The following is a 20,460-nucleotide window of genomic DNA, read 5'->3' as shown; positions in this document are numbered from 1 at the left end:
TTTATTTTTGCATTAAAAAATGCCACGTCAGCATCTAAAGTTAAAAAAAAAATTATTTATTAATTTTAACTAAATAAAAAAATTAAAAACAGAAATAAAAACCAAAAATAATATTAATTGAGATTTAAGTGCATCTTGAACAAGAATAACAAGAACACAAACCCAGATCTAAGAACACAAAATTAAAATCCAAAAATCACAAACCCAAAAAATAAGAACAGAAAATTAACCCATTACCACGAGGAGCAGGAACCATACGAACAGTAACTGAACCACACTTTTCGGTGACCTTATAGGGCACCGTATGAGGCTTACCAACCTTGTTACCCCAGTATCCTCTCCTGACAGGAATCATAGAAAGCTTAGCCAAAATGATAGCACCACGAATAGCAGTAGCAACCTCCTTGCTGCACTTGACACCACAACTTTTGCATCAAAATCAAAACCAATTCCAATTTCAAATCTCAAATCCCGGAAAACTCTTTTGTTCTCTCAATTTCTCAAAAAATATCTGGGTGTGGAAAGGGAAGCAAGGGTTTGGGCAAAGGAGGAGCGAAACAACACTGTAAGGTTCTTCGCGATAACATCTAGGGGATCACGAAGCCTGCGATTCATCATTTGGCTCGCAAGGGTGGAGTGAAGCGTATCAGCGGTTTGATATACGAGGAGACACGTGGCGTCCTCAAGATCTTTTTGGAGAATGTAATGCCATGACCTACACTGAGCATGCAAAGAGGAAGACCGTGACGGCCATGGATGTCATCTATGCCTTGAAGAGGCAAGGAAGGACTCTCCATGGGTTCGGCGATTAAGAATCTTGAGATTATGATTAGATTTGTGTACTTAGTTAGTTGTGGTGGTTGTTGTAGATCTTGCCTCTAGGTCTAGATTTCGTTCCTTTTTTTTAGGTTGTATTTCTGTAATTTGGCACTCTTAGATTCAAGTAATGGAATTTGCTTTTTTTTTTTTCTTTTTTTTTTTTTTTTAAAAAATTATGTTTGTTTTGTAGCTGTGGTTTTTCCTGTTAGAAAATCTGTTGCTTGGAAAGTGGACTAAATCTCTGATTAAATAATTTGAATTTGGAAAATTTGGAGCTCAAGCTAATATATTGAATGTGTAATTCTACTTTTTAGTTTGGTTTATGATTGTCTTAGTAAGCAAGTAGAGCACTGGTTTATGATTTTGATTGCCACAACTTTCTCTTTTCTGGGTTTGTGATTTTTGAATTTTAATTTTGTGTTCTTAGATCAGGGTTTGTGTTCTTGTTGTTCTTGTTCAAGACACACTTAGATCTCAATTAATGTGATTTTTGTTTTTTATTTTTTTAATTAGTTAAAATTAATAAATTGATTTTTTTAATTTAGATGTTGATGTGGCATTTGTTAATGCCAAAATAAAATTTATTATTATTATCTTAATAGTTTCTTCTGCCACGTAGGACTTTGTCGTTAGGGCATTGATGGAAAGGACTAAAATGAAAGATGTTTTTCTAAATAGGGACTAAAAGCGGTGAAAATAAAAAATAGGGACCAAAGTGAGAATCGTATGCAAATGTAGGGACGGAAATGCGGTTTTCGCCTAAGAAGTACCATTGATTTCTAGTTTAGGGACTTATGGGCATAGCAAATCCTATAAAACCCAATGCGATTAATTTATTTTTTGTTTGTTTGGGATGAATTATAGGTTAGGGTGCAAATGACGACCCCCTCCCCCCTACTCAGCTACACCCGAGGGGAGGGAGATAGTAAGAGTATATCATAAAATTTTAACGTATTGGGTTAAGGTTTCTTTGTAGACACTATAAAGTCATTTTATCTTCTAGTGGAATTTTTGTGTCTAGTGGTACACTCTCATATCTCCATTAATATTTCTAAAAATTAAAAATCTTTAACACAAATACTCCCTTTATAAAAATACGGAAAACAAAAAATTATTTGAATAATGCATTTTTATGGTAGTTTTTCCTTAAGTATAAATTACGAATAATTTAGCAATATTGTTAATCACTATGGGTTGAATCTTAGATGTTTCAATTGAAAATATCAAGAGATGACAATTGAGTCATACAGCTCTTGGCATTTAATTTATTAATTTTGAAACTACTTGATTTAATTTGTTATAGTCCTTTTTCCGGTTTTTGGTCTGATATTCACCCTGCTGTTTGGAGGCCTTTTCAAGTTCCGATTTCTTCAAACTTGGTATCCTTGGAAATTTAAGGATGTCTAGTTTCCATAAGCTCTAACCTTGCAAGATTTGGAGCTAAGATATGGCGTCTTGAAGGGAGGTGATGAGTGCAAGAAATTCTATGACTTTTTTTTTTTGAAAAATTCATTTCCTCCAATCTGTGGCAGATATTATCGAGCCCTTTTTGTGGGAGGAAGTTGAGACCTCATACTTTACACTAGCTTAAACAGATCGCCCCAATTCTTGCTCAATTGGTACAATATTTTGCACAAAGTTGATCCAAAAACAACCCTTTTAACCTGAAAAAAGTGAAACATTTAATCAGGGTTCTTAAGTTTTATTGATATCTCATTTGTTTTAACTCCAAATTTGGCCCGTGAACTATCATTTTGAAGGGAAAAATATGACCTACGAGATGATCCAAAATTTAGCCCGATCGAACAATCGGATAAAAAGTCAACTTTTTGACCTTACCTGACTAGGGTTTTTGGTTTTAATTCTAATAAGAAGGGTTTTAATTGTTGCAACTTTTTGATTCACCATCCGATCGTGTTGCATTTATTTATTACCCTTTTTTGGCTTTGAAACTCACGATTTTCCCTTCTTCTTTTTTGAATTTTTTTTGGATTTTGATATTTGTTTTTATGCATTAATCAGGGCTGAAAAAAATACGGTATCGACACCTGTAACATGTCAATTGAATTATTTGCTCAATCACTCATATTCAATCTACTTTACACATTATTTGAGTACTTTATTGTTTTATCTTCCGATTAGGCAAGTAGGCTCTCTACCTAATTGAGTTACCTATAATCCAAGTTCATATGAAGAAATATTAGATGGATTCTTGAATCCCTAGTGTTTTTCTCTATTAATTTCTTTTAAATTTATTTTGCTATAATTGTAGTTTTAATATTATCTTGCTCCATCTTTGGGTGGAAAAACAAACAAAAAAACTATTTTCATTTTCTACGTAATAATAGTGGGGCAGCCCCTTCCTTTTTAATGCAATTCTTACGAAACCCAAAAAAAAAAAAAAAATAATAATAATAATAATCTCTAGGTTGGGAAAATAAAATATCAAGATATAGTAAAAGAATGCAGTCTTTATTCTCCATGAACTAATGAAGTATCTTTATGGAATGTTTGAAACTTCAAATATAGTTATGACTTATGAGAACCGATGTTCAAGTCTTCTTTGCCATTGTTTCTCCAAAAATGAAAAAGAAAAAAGAAAGTCATCTTCGCCAATGGTTTTACTGTAGAAAGGTCTAGCGATTAGCTGACCCTACCGGAGCTACCCAAAAAAGAATTGTTTTCTACCCTTTGTACGAGTCTTCTTCCAAAACTTTCTATTGCTATGAAAAATGGAAAAAATGGTTAAAATTTACTATAAGGAAAATAAAAGAGTTATTATCTATGAAATTTTCAACTATTCTATTTTTCGTCCTTATATACAACCAAATGGAATCTGGTCCCCTAATAAGAACTTACTGTAAAGAAAAAATTTAGATAAAAAAAAAAAAACCTTGAAGATATGTCAATTAAAAAATAATTTTTAGAGGTGGAGAGATAAGTCCCCCCGTTTTTTTTTTGAGTAATAATATTAAGTGATTATTATAAATAAATAAATAAAAACAAAATCCTTATTTGATTTGTATATAGTTTTTTTTTTTTAATTTACTTTTAAAAATATTATATTTTCACCAACCTATATTTTAAAATCATTAAACAAATAAAAATAAGCTGAACAAACATTCTAAGAGCATTTGTAGTTGAAAGCTAGAGAAGACATATCTCCGAGAAGTCTGTTGGTAGCAAGAGTTTAGAGGGCTCAAGTACATTGGATAGACTAACCTTGGAGGGTCTTTTGTTATTCGTATACTTCAACTTTATTCTCTAGTAGATCGATTTCGACTTGGAGGGTCGCGGAGAGATTTTTGCCGAATTTTTCAATTTCCTCTTCGATAACACGTCTTGCTGTTATCTTGTGTTTGCATCTCTCCTCCCTTACTCTTGTGCTTTACTTTTATTGTTTGTCGTTCATATTTATGCACTAAAGTAGTATCGGTTCATTGCGCACATTTACTCTTATTCCACACTTTGATTAAGTAAGAGTAAAAACAATTTAGCCGTAATTTTTATTTGGGGGTCTGAACAAGTTTTTGTGTTTTAACACAAATCTGAGCTTTCAATTGGTATCAGGGCAGATACACTTGTTTTGGTTTCATTACCTAAGTGTGATCCTTGACCCATTGTATATATTGCTATGGATAGTGATTTGTATGCTTCTTTGGTTGTTAATGATTGTAGCATGCCATGTGTTTGTGATAATGCCTCTATGAGTGTTTATCCTCATGATTGTGATGCCATGTTACATGAATCTTTGGGTGTTGTTGATATTTCTAACATCAAACTCTTGAAGAAAAAGGCTAAGAAGTTTCTTGAGAATTTGAGCAAGTTTAGTTGTGAAAATGATGATTTGATTGCTAAGCTTAATGAATCCAATAAATTTGTTGAAAGAGTTTGAATGTGGACTTGGATGATAAACTTGTTTTGTCTAACAAACTAGTTGATGATCTTAAATGTGAAAATTAATCTCTTAAGATGCATGCCAAGTGTTTAACCGTTGAACCTACTGCTAAAAATGAAGAAAATCTTTGTTGCAATCATGTTGTGGTGCCCAATTTTGTGCCTATTGTGAGTTCTACCTCTAAAGACAAATTGGTGTACATTCTTCCACACAAAGGAAACCAAAAAGTGGAGAGAAAGGCTATTAAGCCTAAGCCTTCGTTTAGGTCTCATCCTAGGGATTTGAGTAGATCTAAGTTTGTTCCTACTTGCCACCATTGCGGTGTGATGGGTCACATAAGACCACAACATTCTATGTTGAAGAGAGAATAAAACCATGTTGTTAGATCCCTCCCTAAAAAGTTTAGCAGACCTAAACACATTGTTTGTCACCATTGTGGTGCCTTTGGTCATCTTAGACCTCATTGCTCTAAATTTCAAGCTCTTAAAAGAATCAAAAGAAAAGAGAAACTTGAGCTTTTTGGAAGTTGTGTTATGAAAGCAAAATCGATTTTAGGGGAAAATGATAAGTTGTTGAAGAAAGTTTTTAATGTTCTTACCTCCTTGTCGATGTGCATCTTCGATTCTTATTCTTTCAGCCCTCGTCTTACTTCTCATGAGACACTCATTCCAAACAATCTTTCCATTTAGATGAGGAAGGGTTCCTATGGTTAAGCTTATGCTCTTTTGGTCCTTGATCTAATTCTTTCGATTTTTATAGGACCTTTTATGCATTAGATGCTTAATTGTCATACATTTGTGCATCATGCATCTCTTTATATGCATTGTTTTTGTTGTTTTTGCGTTTGATCTTACTTTTATGTCTTTGTTTTGTGTGTGTAAAAATTCAAAACCACATAAAAAGTGAAAAATTTAAAAAGTTTGATCGTATATGTTTGAGCACATATCACATGTGAGTTTGGACAAGTACCTCCGTTCTAATGGCGTAGTGCATTTACGAGTTTAGCTTGTTATGTATGCACATTTTTTTAAGTGTGAGCAACATCTAGAAATCTATGTTTTGATTGTTGTAAATAGATCTTCAAGCTTGTCATGAATGATTGGTCAATAGTCTTACTTGATCTTGATATATGAGTAGACTTGTGTCTATATATATCCTCACACATTTTTTTTTCTTTTTCAAAGAGCTCTACAAATGTTAATCTCGAAAAGAGATTTTGAGCAAAAAAAGCCGTCATACAAACTAGTGTTTGACTAGGAAAAAGGGAAAGCGACATATGTTGAAATGTATAGTGTCAAAGCCAAAGGCTCAATTGTCAAAGTTATATCAAAATGTTTATAGCATCGCTTCTAAAAAAAATTGAGTTTTATTTGATCAAAAGTGTGGAAAAAAAAATGGAAGTCAAATGAAAAACTTTCAATCTATTGTAAACACATTAATGAGGGGTCATATATGTTCATTTCTACAAGTGAGATAGGTCACTTGACTTTGTACTAGTTGTGTATGACGTGATTGAATTGATCATTGAAGTTTCGTACTGGACTATAAACTAGTTTATACTTGATTCACACACACAACACACAAGTTTTGTTCAATGAATACTTATTTCATTTGTGTGTTTGTACATGTTCAAATGTGATGTGTGTGTGCTCAACCATATGTGGATCAAATCAAAAAGATTTTTTTTTTTGTTCTTTTTATTTGCTTTTGGAAGTGATTTGTATCACCCATATTTTTCAAAGTTTTTTAAGTTAATTTTGTGTGAAAAACATGTTTTCTAGGTGTTTTCGCGAGTCATGTCACGAGTAATCTCAGTCACGAGTTTGGACAAAGAGTTTTGCGAGTGTTTTACTAGAAGGGCTTACCTGTGAGTTACCCATGAAAATTCCCAGCTTCCCGCAAATATTTCCATATCAGCTTTTTAAAGGGCATTTTGTGGGACATTTGTTTTAAATTTCTCTCATCTTCTCCCAAACTCCTATTTTAGTGTTTCTACGTCAAAACCCAACTAAATTTAACTATTTTTCATTCTATTAATATCTCTAAAGTAATATTTAACTCTTTTCATTGATTTTGATCCTTAGATTATGTTTTTTGGAGTTTTATATACATAGTTGGGAATTTCTCAAATGAGGGTTGGAAAACTTAATTACTGTCAATCTTTTTGAATGGGTTTTTTTTTAAATGATGATTTGCTTTGGATGTTGGCCCCTTGTGGCGAAAATAACATGTATTTAGGCAAGATTTTCATATGTTCATGCATTGTTTAACATACATGTGTAGTGTGTGTACTCTAAGTGTTTGATAAAATGCACAAATGACATTTTCTCGTTGTTTTGGACTCCGATGAGTAACAATATTTGGGGATTATCATGATTATGCATGTTTATCATGTATTGATCATTGGTTGTGTGTTTTACACACTTTATCCCGTGAGTGCTTGCTCATGCAATTGGTTATGTATCTCACATGCACACTAGATGCACATTTGCTACACACACACTCTAACACTTGACATTTTTTGCATTCACTCATGCTAGTTAAGTATTTTTAGACCTTTTAGCACATACAACATGTTCTTGTGTCTATGTCATGCATTGGTTTATACTTTGTTCCATCATCCTTAGCATGTCATGTTTACTTTATGCTTCATAGCATTTTTTTAGATGTTTTTGTCTTTTGTTTGAACTTTATTTTCTCATTCATCTTGCACCCTTCATACATCATCTTTCACCCTTGTTCATATCTTCTTTTCTTTCCCTCATTCCTCTTGATTCATTTGTCTATTCATTACAAAAAGAGGGAGAGTATACTAGAGAGTATACCGAAGTATATCATCATTTCTATATCACTCATGTGCATGTTCTTAGGGGGAGAAATTCTACGTTGTGCACATTTGTAGGGGGAGAAAGTCATAGGGGAGATGCATATACTAAGGAGAAGAAGACATTTCTTTTATGAGAAAACCTTGTTTTGTCTTGTTTTACCTTATGCTTGTTTTCTCATTGCTTTATGGTGCTTTGAGTTACTTTTATTATCTATGCTTTGTTGTTCTCATTGCATCGTGTTTGTGTGTTGGACATGCATACATCTTTATGCCATTATGCTTTATTGGTTGCATATTCGGATGATCATTTGCTTTACTATATGATCATTGTAGTCATTTCCATATGACTGTTTTGTGTTTGATCAAGTTGCTCATATGTTTCACAACATGTTTACTTAATCGTTTTTTACTTGTTACATCATACTTGTCCTTTTATCACTTGATTTATCTTGAGGGTCTAATGCATTTTGTGCAACTGTTTTAGGTTATAGGTATTTTGTTCCAAGTTCATCACAGGTTTTAGATTTAGGTGTGAGTGAGTTTTGCCATTGTTCCCAAACTCACGTTTAAGTCTAGAGTTTGTTATAGGGTGTTTTGTCACGGAATAGCCAAAGGGGGAGATTGTAAAGTTGTGATTTACAACTATGTTTTTATGTTGGCTTTATTCCATGACAAAAAATGTTGTAATAGTTTTAATTTTGTTATTATATTTTGTGGGATTTTATTGTATTGAGTTTAGTATTAAGTTAGTGAAGAATTGAGCATGTATTGGATGAACAAGTAGATTTTGCGAGAGTCTCGCAAGAAGCCTACCCGTGAAAGAGCCACATGAGAAGCACATGCTGGAATCTGAAGAGTCGTGTCAGGTTGTCAGTTTCACGAGTGTCTTGCGAGAATGGCCAACCCGTGAGATACCCGTAAAACTCTCTGCCTGGAGGATTTTAATTGTGACTTTCTTACTCTTCACTCATACTATATATAACCTCATTACCCACAAAAGTATGAGAGACCATTCAGAAAGAAAAATCCTAGATAGGTTTTCTACAACACAACACACCCATCTTTTAGAGAGAGAGCTACTCATCCTTAGTGAGAAATCATTCTAGCCTCTTCTCATTTCCTCTCCCATTGTCATACCTTGAGAAGAGATTTGTACCCAAACATAACCCACACTTATTCAGAGAGTAGAGAGTGTTTTGGAGCTTGGGAAGTTTTGTGGATTTGCCAAAAGAAGCCAGTGAGGCTTGGGATGCAATCGGATGTATTGCAGGATCCAGAAAGTTAGAGAAGACATGACTTCGAGAAGTCCGTTGGTAGCAAGAGGTTGGAGGGTTTTTTGTTATTCGTGTACTCCAAATTTATTCTCTAGTGGATCGATTTCGACTTGGAGGATCGCGGAGAGGTTTTTCACCAAGTTATTCGGTTTCCTCTTCGATAACACATCTTGGTGTTATCTTCTGTTTACATTTCTCTTCCCTTACTCTTGTGCTTTACTTTTATTGTTTGTTGTTCATGTTGATGCACTAGAGTAGTATCGATTTATTGTGCACATTTACTTTTGTTCCGCACTTTGATTAAGTAAGAGTAAAAGCAATCTAGCCGTAATTTTTATTTGGGGGTTTAAACAAGCTCTTGTGTTTTAACACAAATCTGAGCTTTCAGTAATTAATGCAAAAGAGAAAAAATGCTCAATTTTTTAAATTTAAGTTCAAAATCACCAATATTAGATAAGTTAAAAATGTGTAAATTCGCAAAATTGCTATAATAACCACTATTCATTTTACCTTTAGTTTTTTATTTTTTCTTTACGTATCCCAATTCCCAAGGGTGAAGAAAGAGAGTAAATAATAATTATTGTATATGAAGTAAAAGAAATAATTTTTTTTTTAAAAAAAATGACATTTTAATGAAATAATGTATATAATAAATAATCTAATATTGATATTTTTGACAAAATAATTGTATAAAATAAAATAAAATAAAATAAAAAGGCTCTTGTACTAAAATAAACATAAATTTTTGAAAAGCATCCGACTTTTAAAATCTAAATTATAAGTCCATTTGGAAACAATTTACTTAACTGAAATTGAAATTTTTTTATTAAAAATACTGTGTATAAAACTAAAAACTAATTGAATAATAGAAAAAAAAAAAAATATATATATATATATATATATATCTCTCTTTCATCCCATATAAAACGCAACTTATATATTATGACAAATCTGTTTAAATATCACTTATTACTGAAAATTGAAAATTGAAAAATTTTTTTTTAAGTGGAAAATTGAAAACTACAAATACTGTAGTAAGATAATTTTTAAATATATTAATAGTGCAATGGACCCAATTTTAATAAAAATTTTGCTAAAAAAAAGTGCTTACAAATCTTAACAGTGTATAAAACTCACCGACCAAAAACGCACAGTTGAAAAACGCGCAAATTGCGCTTTTCAAACGTGCACGAAAAGGGTAAACGGAAACCATTGTCGGTGCCCATAGATTGGATTGGGTACCAAGAAAAGCTAGTACGTAATACGAATTCCTTCACAAGAAAAGTGGCCAGTGCCCTTTGGCTGCCCTTTGGGTCCACTTTTGTTAATTACTATTATATAAAACCTTTTGAGACCACTTTAGTTAATTACTAGAATTATACTATTATATTATATAAAGGTAATGATCTGCTGGGTCCTATGTGTACAGTTGTATACTGTTTTATTTGACTTGATGTATCAGATAGTTTACACGACAGAACAGAATACCGTTCATTTCTCCCTCACTAAATAACTGACCCACGCGCGCGATCCAAGAGCGTGTGCAGGATTTATATGCTAGGAAAATAACAATTCCATAAAATAAAATAGATGGAAATAATATGGTTATATTTATAATATCTTTGTGGACAAAACCTGGGTGTCAAGAGTTTTGGCTGAATTAGCATTTTTTCATGAAAAAAGTGTTTAGAAGTCTAAGAAAAAAGATTCGATTCATTCTCAAAAAAAAAGAAAAAAAGAAAAAAGATTCGATTTGCAGAGTTAGCCGTATATTGAAACTATTTTATATAAAAAAAATTAGGTATAATACTTTAAATATATAACATTTTAAGTTCTCAATTTTTTATTTTAGAATCCATTAAGTTCTCAAATTAAATCTAAAATAAATAGTTGCATTGAATTTAATTTTCATTAGAAAAGGCAACATTATTTATGTTTTTTTTATTGATAAATTCAATTAAATGTTTGAATTTAATTGAAAATTATAATATTATTATATTTAAGGTACTATACTTAAATTTCACTATGCACTCAAAATTTTTTAGTGGTTTAAATAGGTGCTTGGGTTTCACATTTTATGTACCTTTTGTATTTGGCACCCCTATTGGGTCACATTAAATATGTAAACTGATTATAACATCCTCTAATCTCAAATATTTCATAAAATTGTAAATAATTCAAAAGGTAATATCTTGATTTAACATACCCTATGGGAAGGCACTATATTACATCTACGAAATTGACAAAGCAACTTAGTTGTGTAGGCAAAATGGAATAATTTACAGGATAGGTCTTAGGCTGATTCAGAAAAGATTATCGAAACGGCTCCATCTGAAGCTGGGTAATTGTGTAGGTAGAACAATTCTATAAAATAAAATAAATGGAAACCATATGGTTACATTTAATAATGTTCTGGATACCATTTTGAACTCCGTCTTGATTTATCTATTCGAACAACATTTCAGTATTAGCCTATTTTGATGTACCGTTTCAAAGTTATCATAAAACTATAAATATATATATATATATATATATATCAAATTATTAATTCAAAATCAAATTATTCACATTCTTAATATCATTGTGGGGACGCAGGCCCAAATATATATTGGGTCTTGAGCCTTGTCTGAGGAGGCACAATAATTCGAGAATAGATCAATAATGAGGAAGACGTAAGACTTTAAACTTCACGAACAAGCTATGACTGTAAAGGCTGGGAGAGGTAGGCCGAGGAGGAGTATCTTCTTAGCTAAATGAAAAAGGGGTTAGAAAGTGTGTTCTGTCGTCCAGAATGACGTTCCAGAAAGTTTTATTGATAAGGATATGCACTGTGAACGTACAGGACAAATGGGAGCCAAGAAATATCTTAGCAAAAGTTGCTACCATCGCATTGAATGCTCTGCAATTAACTCCTTGGCCGCATTTATATGAAGAAAACCCCTGAACAGTGCTATCTTGGTCGCCTCAACTCACAGAGGGCTTGTAAGAGTGTCTGACGAAACAAGCACTCAAGTAGTGGCTTGAACGATTAACAAGTAGAGGCCCAAAATCATTCAAAGGGAGATATATAATGTAAGAGAACCCTAAGAAGATAGGGATCAAAAGAGAGAAAGAGAAACACTGTAGCAATCAAGAATTGAACTTGTATTCAAACTTAAGAATCAATATATAAGAACCGATCTTCTCGAATTGTGCTGAAGACAATTTTCTTTAGATTAAACCAATCTATTTACATTTTTTTTGTCATCTGAATCCACTTTGCTTATTGTCTGATTCATTAAAGCCCATTTTTCCAACCCATTATCTACAAATTCATTGTATTGGGCTTTTTGGGCCTGAGTTCATTTATCCTTTAAGCTAGGGATCCAAATTGTGACCTTACAATTGGCGCCATTTGTGAGAAATTCTCATACTTTAATGAGTTTGACGTTCAACTATGGTAGGTTCAGGTTAAAACCAGGTAGAATCTATAGGGTTCTAACGTAAAGACCATTTTGTCAACCTTGAGCGAAGGAGGGACCGGGAGGTTAGTGTGCATACCACCCATACTAGCAGGAGCCAGTCCTGAAATGGGAGCCACCTTTCTCATGAAGAGGATACCAGAGCCTTGTAACTGGAGATTAATCATTTGAAGAGAAAGCTGCCCCACGAATGGTGAAAGTGAACTCCCTCCAATTTGGACTTCTTTTCTAACAGTGAAAAGGATGGTAGTTATAGACGCAGATCAAGAACTCCTCCTAGTGAGTCTTTCTCGTATGTTGAGGACTACCACCATGAGCGCAAAAATAGGAATTCATCTTCCAAAGGCTCGGGAAATGATGCGATGAGTAGAGCGCTCAACAAAATTTCCAGATCACTTTTCACTTGCAGAATTGAGGGAGGGAGGCTTCCTCGGCGCTTCACCCAACCCATGTTCACCATGTACAATGGTCGAACAGACCCCGTGGAGCATGTAAGCCACTTCAACCAGAGGATGGCATTGCATTCAAAGAACGAGGCTCTGATGTGAAAGGTATTCCCATCCAGTTTGGGGCCTGTGGCAATGAGGTGGTTTGATGGCTTGGGAGCAAGTTCCATTGATTCCTTTAAGGAGCTCACCTAGGACTTTGGGTCCCACTTCATTGTATGCAGCAGGGTTCCTCGACCCTTAGACTCCCTATTGTCTATGGCCATGCGAAAAAGGGAGACCCTGAAAGCGTACTCAGACAGATACTGGGAGATGTTCAACGAGATAGATGGTGACTTTGACAATGTGGTCATTAGAACTTTCAAGGTCAGCTTACCTGCCAAGCATGGTTTGAGGAAGTCTTTGATTAGAGAACTTGCTACCAGTGTATGCCAGCTCATGGACCGAATTGATAAGTACAAGAGGGTCGAGAAAGACTAACAACAAAGGAAGGGAAATGCTAAGGTTGTCCCTCAAGAGATGAGGGACTTCAAGTTGAACCGATACAACAATAATAGACCTCGAAGGGATTTTGCTGACCAATCTAGGCCTACGGCTCCTCATATGGTTAACACAGTATTCTGAGAACCAGTACATCAAGTCTTGGAGAAGATCAAGAATGAGCCATACTTTAAATGGCCAGACAAGATGGGAGGAGACCCTATGAGGCGTAACCAAAACCTTCATTGCCAATACCACCAGGAACGAGGACATACCATTAAGGACTGAAGAACTTTGTGGAATCATCTGGAGCAGCTGGTCAGAGATGGAAGGCTAAAACAGTTTTTGTATCGGCCCAATGGGCAAGAAGACCAAGCAGGGTTAGGCGCTTAGGGGAATGCTTCTTCAAGACCCCCTTTGGGTACTATCAATGTCATCTTCACGGCTCGGTGGAGAACCGACTCTCACCCCTCGAGGGTGATGTCTGTAGCCTGACTACTTGCCGAGGACTCGAAACCTAAGCCGAAGAGGGCTAGAGTGGAGAACCGGCCAGCAATGAGTTTCTCTGAAGAGGATAAGGTGGGAACCATACAGCCGCATGATGATGCCCTGGTGGTTACCCTCAGGATAGGGGGTATAAAGTTAAGAGGGTGATGATGGATCAAGACAGTGGGGTAGAGATTATGTACCCCGATTTATACAACGGTCTGGGCTTGAAACCTATGGACTTGACAGCTTATAATTCGCCTCTGGTAAGCTTCGATGGGAAAGTTGTCATTCCTAAGGGTTAGATTCACCTGCTCGTACAAGCAGGATCAAAGGAGATAGAGATGAATTTCATTGTAGTGGATGCTTATTCTCCCTACACGGCCATTGTGGCAAGACCCTAGCTTCACGCCTTAAGGGTTGTTTCCTTCACTTTGCATTTAAAGTTAAAATATCCGTCTGGAGACCGGATTGAGGAGCTGGTTGGGAGTCAATCCGTGGTGAGGCAATGCTTGTTCGCTGCGATAACACACCAGCCGAGAGTGGAGTCCTTAACCTCTGCTGAGAGAAGCTTATAGCAATCTATGATTCTTGTGTTACCCACGGAGGAGACAGTTGAGGGGGTGAAATGTGAGGACTTGTAGAAAATTGTTGTAAGTGATGATCCAGATAAGTTTTTTCAGGTCAAAGCTTAGCTACCTCCTCAAGAGAAGGAAGAGTTGATAGAGTTTTTCAGGAAGAACATTGATGTATTTGCATGGAATGCTTACGAAGCTCCTAGGGTGGATCCAAACTTCATTTGCCATCATCTAAATGTTAACCCAACCATCCTCCCTAGGAAGCAACCACATCGGCGCTCATCTAAAGAACATTATGACGCCGTCAAGGACGAGGTGAACAAGTTTAAGCAGGCTGGGGTTATTAAGGAAGTGTTATACCCTGAATGGTTGGCCAATACGGTGGTAGTAAAGAAGAAATGTGGAAAGTGGTGAGTATGTGTGGATTTCACAGACTTGAACAAGGCTTGTCCAAAAGACCCCTTCCTCATGCCTCGGATTGATCAGCTGGTGGATGCAATGGTAGGCCATCCTCGGATGAGCTTTTTGGATGCCTTCCAAGGGTACCACCAAATACCACTGGTTTTGAGTGATCAAGAGAAGACAGTTTTTGTTACCCCCAATGGAAATTACCCCTACAAAGCGATGCCTTTTGATTTAAAGAATACAGGGCCTACCTACTAGAGGATGACCAGGATGTTCGAGCCACAGCTAGGAAAAAACATTGAGATTTATATAGATGACATGGTGGTTAAGAATAAGTTAGAATCTGAGAATGTTAACGACCTCGAGAATAACTTCAAAATCTTGAGGAGGCACAAGTTGCGCCTTAATGCTTATAAGTGTTCTTTTGGTGTTGGATCAGGGAAGTTCTTGGGCTATATGGTCACTCACCGTGAAATTGAGGTCAATCCTGATCAGATTAAGGCAATTAATAGCCTACAACCCTCGGAATCCCAAAGAAGTCCAGAAGTTAACAAGAATGACTGCTGCCTTAAACCGATTTATCTCTTGGTCAGCAGACAAGTGTAGGCCTTTCTTTCAGTTGTTGAACAAGTGGAAGGGATTTGAATGGACTGAGGAGTGTGCCCTGGCTTTCCAGCAGTTGAAGGAATACCTTTCTCGATCACCCATTAAGTCCAAACCCGAGGTGGATGAGATTTTGTTTGCTTACATTACAGTGGCCTCCCACGCGATGAGCTTGGTGCTGGTACAGGTTGATAGTGGTGTACAAAGGCCAGTTTACTATGTGAGCAAGTCACTATATGAGGCCGAGGTCCGCTACCTACCACTGGAAAAGGCCATTTTGGCAGTAGTGCATGCTACGCGTAAGCTCCCCCATTATTTCTAATCACACATAGTTGTTGTCCTAACCCAACTTCCGCTCAAATCTCTACTCCAAAGTGCTGATTATATAGGGAGAATTTCCAAATGGGGCACAATCCTAGGGGCTTTTGATATCAAGTACATGCCTCGCACCTCTGTCAAAGGTCAAGTCCTCGCTGATTTGGTGGCCAAGTTTGCTAAAATCCCATTTAAAGAAAAAATTGAGAGATAGAACATGGATGGAAAATCAGTTGGCATGGTCTCACTGCAAAAGCCTCTATCTTGGAGGATATACGTTAATGGTGCAGCAAATCAAAGGGGATCTGGAGTAGGGCTAGTTCTAATATCACCTGAGAAGATCACTATTGAGAAATCCGTAAGACTGGGTTTCTCGGCCACCAACAACAAGGCTGAATATGAAGCTCTATTGGTGGGCATAGCCATGGTTCAAAGAATGGGCGGAAAGGCAGTGGAGATATTCTCGGATTCAAGATTGGTCATAGGCCAAGTGGGAGGGGAGTTAGAAGCCAGGGACATGAGGATGCAAGAATATTTGAATCAGGTTAGGCACTTGCAGTCAGGATTTGAGTCTTTCAGCTTGCTGCATATCCCTAAGGGTGGAAACACGCATGCTGACTCTCTGGCCACTCTTACAACCTCCTCGATACATGGTTTACCTCGGGTCATCCTTGTTAAAGACTTGTGCAAGCCTACTAAGGTGAAGAGAGAGATGGTCTACATCCATCAAATTAGGGTGGGGCCTACCTAGATGGACTCGATAGTTGTATTCCTTAAGGAAGATATTTTGCTCAAGGAGAAGTCAGAAGCTGATAATGTGCAAAGAAAGGCTCCTCAGTTTTGGCTGTCCAAGGACCAAAAATTGTACAAACGCTCTTTCTCTAGGCCGTACTTATTATGCATACACCTTGAGGCATCATACCTACTTTTGGAGGAGTTACACAAAGAGATTTATGGAAGCCACATAGGAGGCAGATCCTTGTCTCACAAGGCTTGTACCTAGAGATATTGGTGGCTGAACATGCAGAAGGAAGCACAAAAATATGTGAAGAAGTGTGACCAGTACTAAAGATTTGCCCTAAATATCCATCAACTAGGAAGGGTCCTTAATCCTCTGTCCAGTCCTTGGCCCTTTGCTCAATGGGGCTTGGATATTGTTGGACCTTTCCCTAAGGCAGTAGGGAATAAGAGATATTTACTAGTCGGCACAAATTATTTCACCAAGTGGGTTGAAGCTGAACCATTGGCAAATATTAGAGATGTAGATGCCAAGAGATTTGTGTGGAAAAACATTGTCACTCGGTTTGGGATCCCTCATACACTCATCTTAGACAATGGACTTCAGTTTGATAGCAAAGCCTTCAGTAGGTATTGTTGTGACCTGAGAATTACGAATAGGTATTCCATCTCGGCTTACCCACAAGGGAAAGGATAGGCCAAGGCTGTTAATAAGCAAGGTTTTCAGATCTGGACCGTTTATTGAACCGTAAAAGGGAAAGGTTCAAGGTTTTTGAGGTTGAATCGAGGTTGAACTGTGATGACGTCATAATTAATTTAATAATTATTTAAATATAAATAAATATATTAAATTTGTAAATATTAGCAAAATTTACTAAAAATATCTTAAAAACTGAAACAAAATACATAAAATAGTACATTATAAGGTTAATAAAAAATAGTACGACATAAATAAGCATAAAAAGAAAATTTTATAATAATCCTTTAAGAGAAATCATTTCAATTAACTAAAAACGACTTTTAAAATAAATTCATAAATTACATAGGTATTATTTTTAAATAAAAAGTTAATTTAGTAATATTTAATATGTTGAGAAAGATGACATAGAAGTTTAGAAACTACAAATCATGTAAATTTAATATAAATTTAATAATATTGCATATTAGCTCCCAAGAAGAGCACTTGGTCCGTTGGTCATGGCTTCAGTCTTGCTTACAAAGTGTGAGAGCTCGAGTTCGGATCCTGGCATCTGCATTTTTCTTTAATTTTTCCCTATTCCATGACTGGTTGAACCGGCATACGGTTTGTCCGATTTTCCCAGTTGAACCCCGGTTCATCCGGTTCTCTCATAAGTCACTGATACCCGGTTCTCTAGGCTTAAAAAACCGGATTTCAGTCCGGTTCCCGGTTTTCCCGATCTAACCACCCGGTCCGGTCCGGGTTTCAAAACCTTGTTAATAAGGTCATAGTTGTTGAACTCAAGAAGAAGTTGGATGATGCGAAGGGAAAATTGGTGGAAGAGCTGCCACACGTCCTTTGGACATATCGGACCACACCTCGCAGATCAATAGGAGAGACACCCTTTTCAATGACTTATGGAGCCGAGACTATTATTCCTCTAGAGACTAAATTCCTAACACTGAGAACGAGTTCTTTCACTCTAAGCAATAATGATGTGCTATTGGAGAAGAGTTTAGATCTAATTGAAGAGTGAAGAGAAAACGCTATGGTTTAGCTGACATACTATCAACACAAGCTCAATTAAGGGTATGATGCCAACGTAAAGCTAAGGCCTTTAGCACCTGTGGACTTGGTGTTAACAAAGGTTCTAGGTACTGCAAAGAACCCAATCTAGCGAAAGTTAGGGCCTAATTGAGAAGGGCTATATCGCATCACTTCAATGGCTGGAATATGTGCATATTATCTTGAAGATTTAGAGGAAAACATTGTACCACGCCTCTGGAATGTAAGCAACCTCAGAAGGTATTATTATTAATGAAAGATTTCTTTACCATATTTTGGTTTATCACGTTATGCGTCACACGTTCTACTACTTGTTCGAATATCAAACAAAACCTTGGTCATGCCTAGCTCCTTGGACCACATACCTTGGGTAAATTGATATTTTATGACATCTTTCTAAGTATTAAACATAACTTTAGTTATTCCTGGTCTCTCAGACCACATACTTCGGGTAAATTAATACTTCAGCTTATTTTTCTAAGTATCAAACAGAACCTTGATCATGCCTGGCTCCTCGGACCATATACCTTGGGTAAATTGATATATTAAGTTACTTTTCTAAGTATTAAACAGAACCATAGTCATGTCTAGCTCCCCGGACCATATACTTTGGGTAAATTAATACTTAATGACATCTTTCTAAGTATTAAACAGAACCTTAGTTATGCCTGGTTCCTCAGTAAATTAATATTTAATGACATCCTTCTAAATATTAAACAGAACCTTAGTTATGCTTGGTCCCTCGAATCACATGCTTTGGATAAATTAATACTTGATGGCATCTTTCTAATTATTAAACAGAACCTTAGTTATGCCTGTCCCTGGACCATATGCTTTGGGTAAATTAATATTTGATGACATCTTTCTAAGTATTAAACATAACCTTAGTTATGTCTGGTCTCTTAGATCACATACTTTGGGTAAATTAATACTTTAGCTCATTTTCCTAAGTGTTAAACAGAACCTTAGTCATGCCTGGTCCTTCAAACCACATACTTTAGGTAAATTAACACCCTCTATTTATTTTTCTAAGTGTTAAAACAAATCCCAGGTTATACCCAGCTCCTCGGACCGCTTGCCTTGGGTAAGTTAATGTTCTCAATTATTTGCCTAAGTACTGGGTAAAACAAAAGCTATGTCTGGTTCCTCAGATCACACCCCTCGAGTAAGTCAATACCTGTTTGATTTTTACTAAGTGTTTTGTTCATCCCCATAAAGATTTAGCCTTCTCTATTGGTTGCACGGTTCTCAGTACAAGCACATGGTCATTTGCCTTACTATTTATTTGTGTTTAATTTGTCTAAGTTAGTAGCATTGCACTATTGTTGGTTTTTGTAAAGTCAGGGTGGTAACAATTCACTACTGTCAGCAACATCATCAGTTTTAAGTCCCATTAGAGGAAAAATAACAACTACACCAGTCATAAAATAAATATTACAGCGAAAGGAAAGATTTATAAAGTAAAAAGTGTAGCCCTTTTTATTAAATAAAGGAAAGATGCATTATACACAATGGCAAACTGCCACTACAAAAGAAGAAGACCAAAATGATGAAAAACAGGAGGCTAATCTATCCATGTTCTACTATCAAGGCTGAAAAATAAGAGGGTAATCTATCCTTGTTCTTGATAATTTGCTTGATCAATTTTGGATTGTTATTACATTTGTGCACACATGATATATGTTGCCGAGTGAAACCTAAGTTTTGTTGCACCAAAAATCTGATACTATCTGCATAAGCTAGGCCTTGGCTGGAGGAGGAGGGTCGTCTTTCTTGCTCGGCTGGGAGGTAGGAGCATTTTGGCTTTGGGTTCAACCTCTTTGGATATGGCCTTGGCCTCCTTCGCTTTGACTGCAACATCCTTAGCCTCAGCGGCATCCTTGGCCTTAGCAGCATCCTTAACCTCTAAGGGTGGTTTGACCTCCTTGCCCTTGCCTTTATCCTTGGCCACTTCGGCTCCTTGGCCTTGATCACCAGCTTGGCTGGATCCTTTGGAAGCCTTGGAGGGGGGAAGAATGGCTTGAACAGTAAAGGGTTGCCCAAAGGATTCAGGGGCAAGGGTAGAGGGAGATGGGAGTGCAGCTGGGGCTTTGCGGATGTCAAGATGATAGTACACACTCCCAGCCTGCCTCTACTTTGAGGCAGCAGGGACCTCTGTAAGGTTGAGTGCTTCCATCCATGTTTCCTTGCAATAATCCCTGCATACCTCAGTCAGCTCCTCAGCCAGCTAGATCTCGGTCTCTTCTACCCCGAGGTTGTAAGACGCTTGCCTCGAGGCCTTCACAGCTTCCTCGGCCGTCTGAGCGGCGGCTTTGACCTTCTCCAGCTCAACTTTGAGGTCCAAGACCAACTGCTTCTATGTGGCCAACTTTATCTCAGTGAGATA

At 36.5% G+C, this 20,460-nt stretch overlaps 1 pseudogene; it reads left to right on the top strand.

Moving 5' to 3' along the window:
• Window positions 1-501: 501 nt before the first annotated feature.
• Window positions 502-874, top strand: LOC126709017 (uncharacterized; annotated as a pseudogene).
• Window positions 875-20,460: the final 19,586 nt, after the last annotated feature.

Source organism: Quercus robur, chromosome 12 (assembly GCF_932294415.1).
Source record: "Quercus robur chromosome 12, dhQueRobu3.1, whole genome shotgun sequence".
Taxonomy (NCBI): Eukaryota; Viridiplantae; Streptophyta; class Magnoliopsida; order Fagales; family Fagaceae; genus Quercus; species Quercus robur.
Note: the sequence above shows the minus strand (reverse complement) of the source record. Positions and strands in the feature narration are given on the sequence as shown.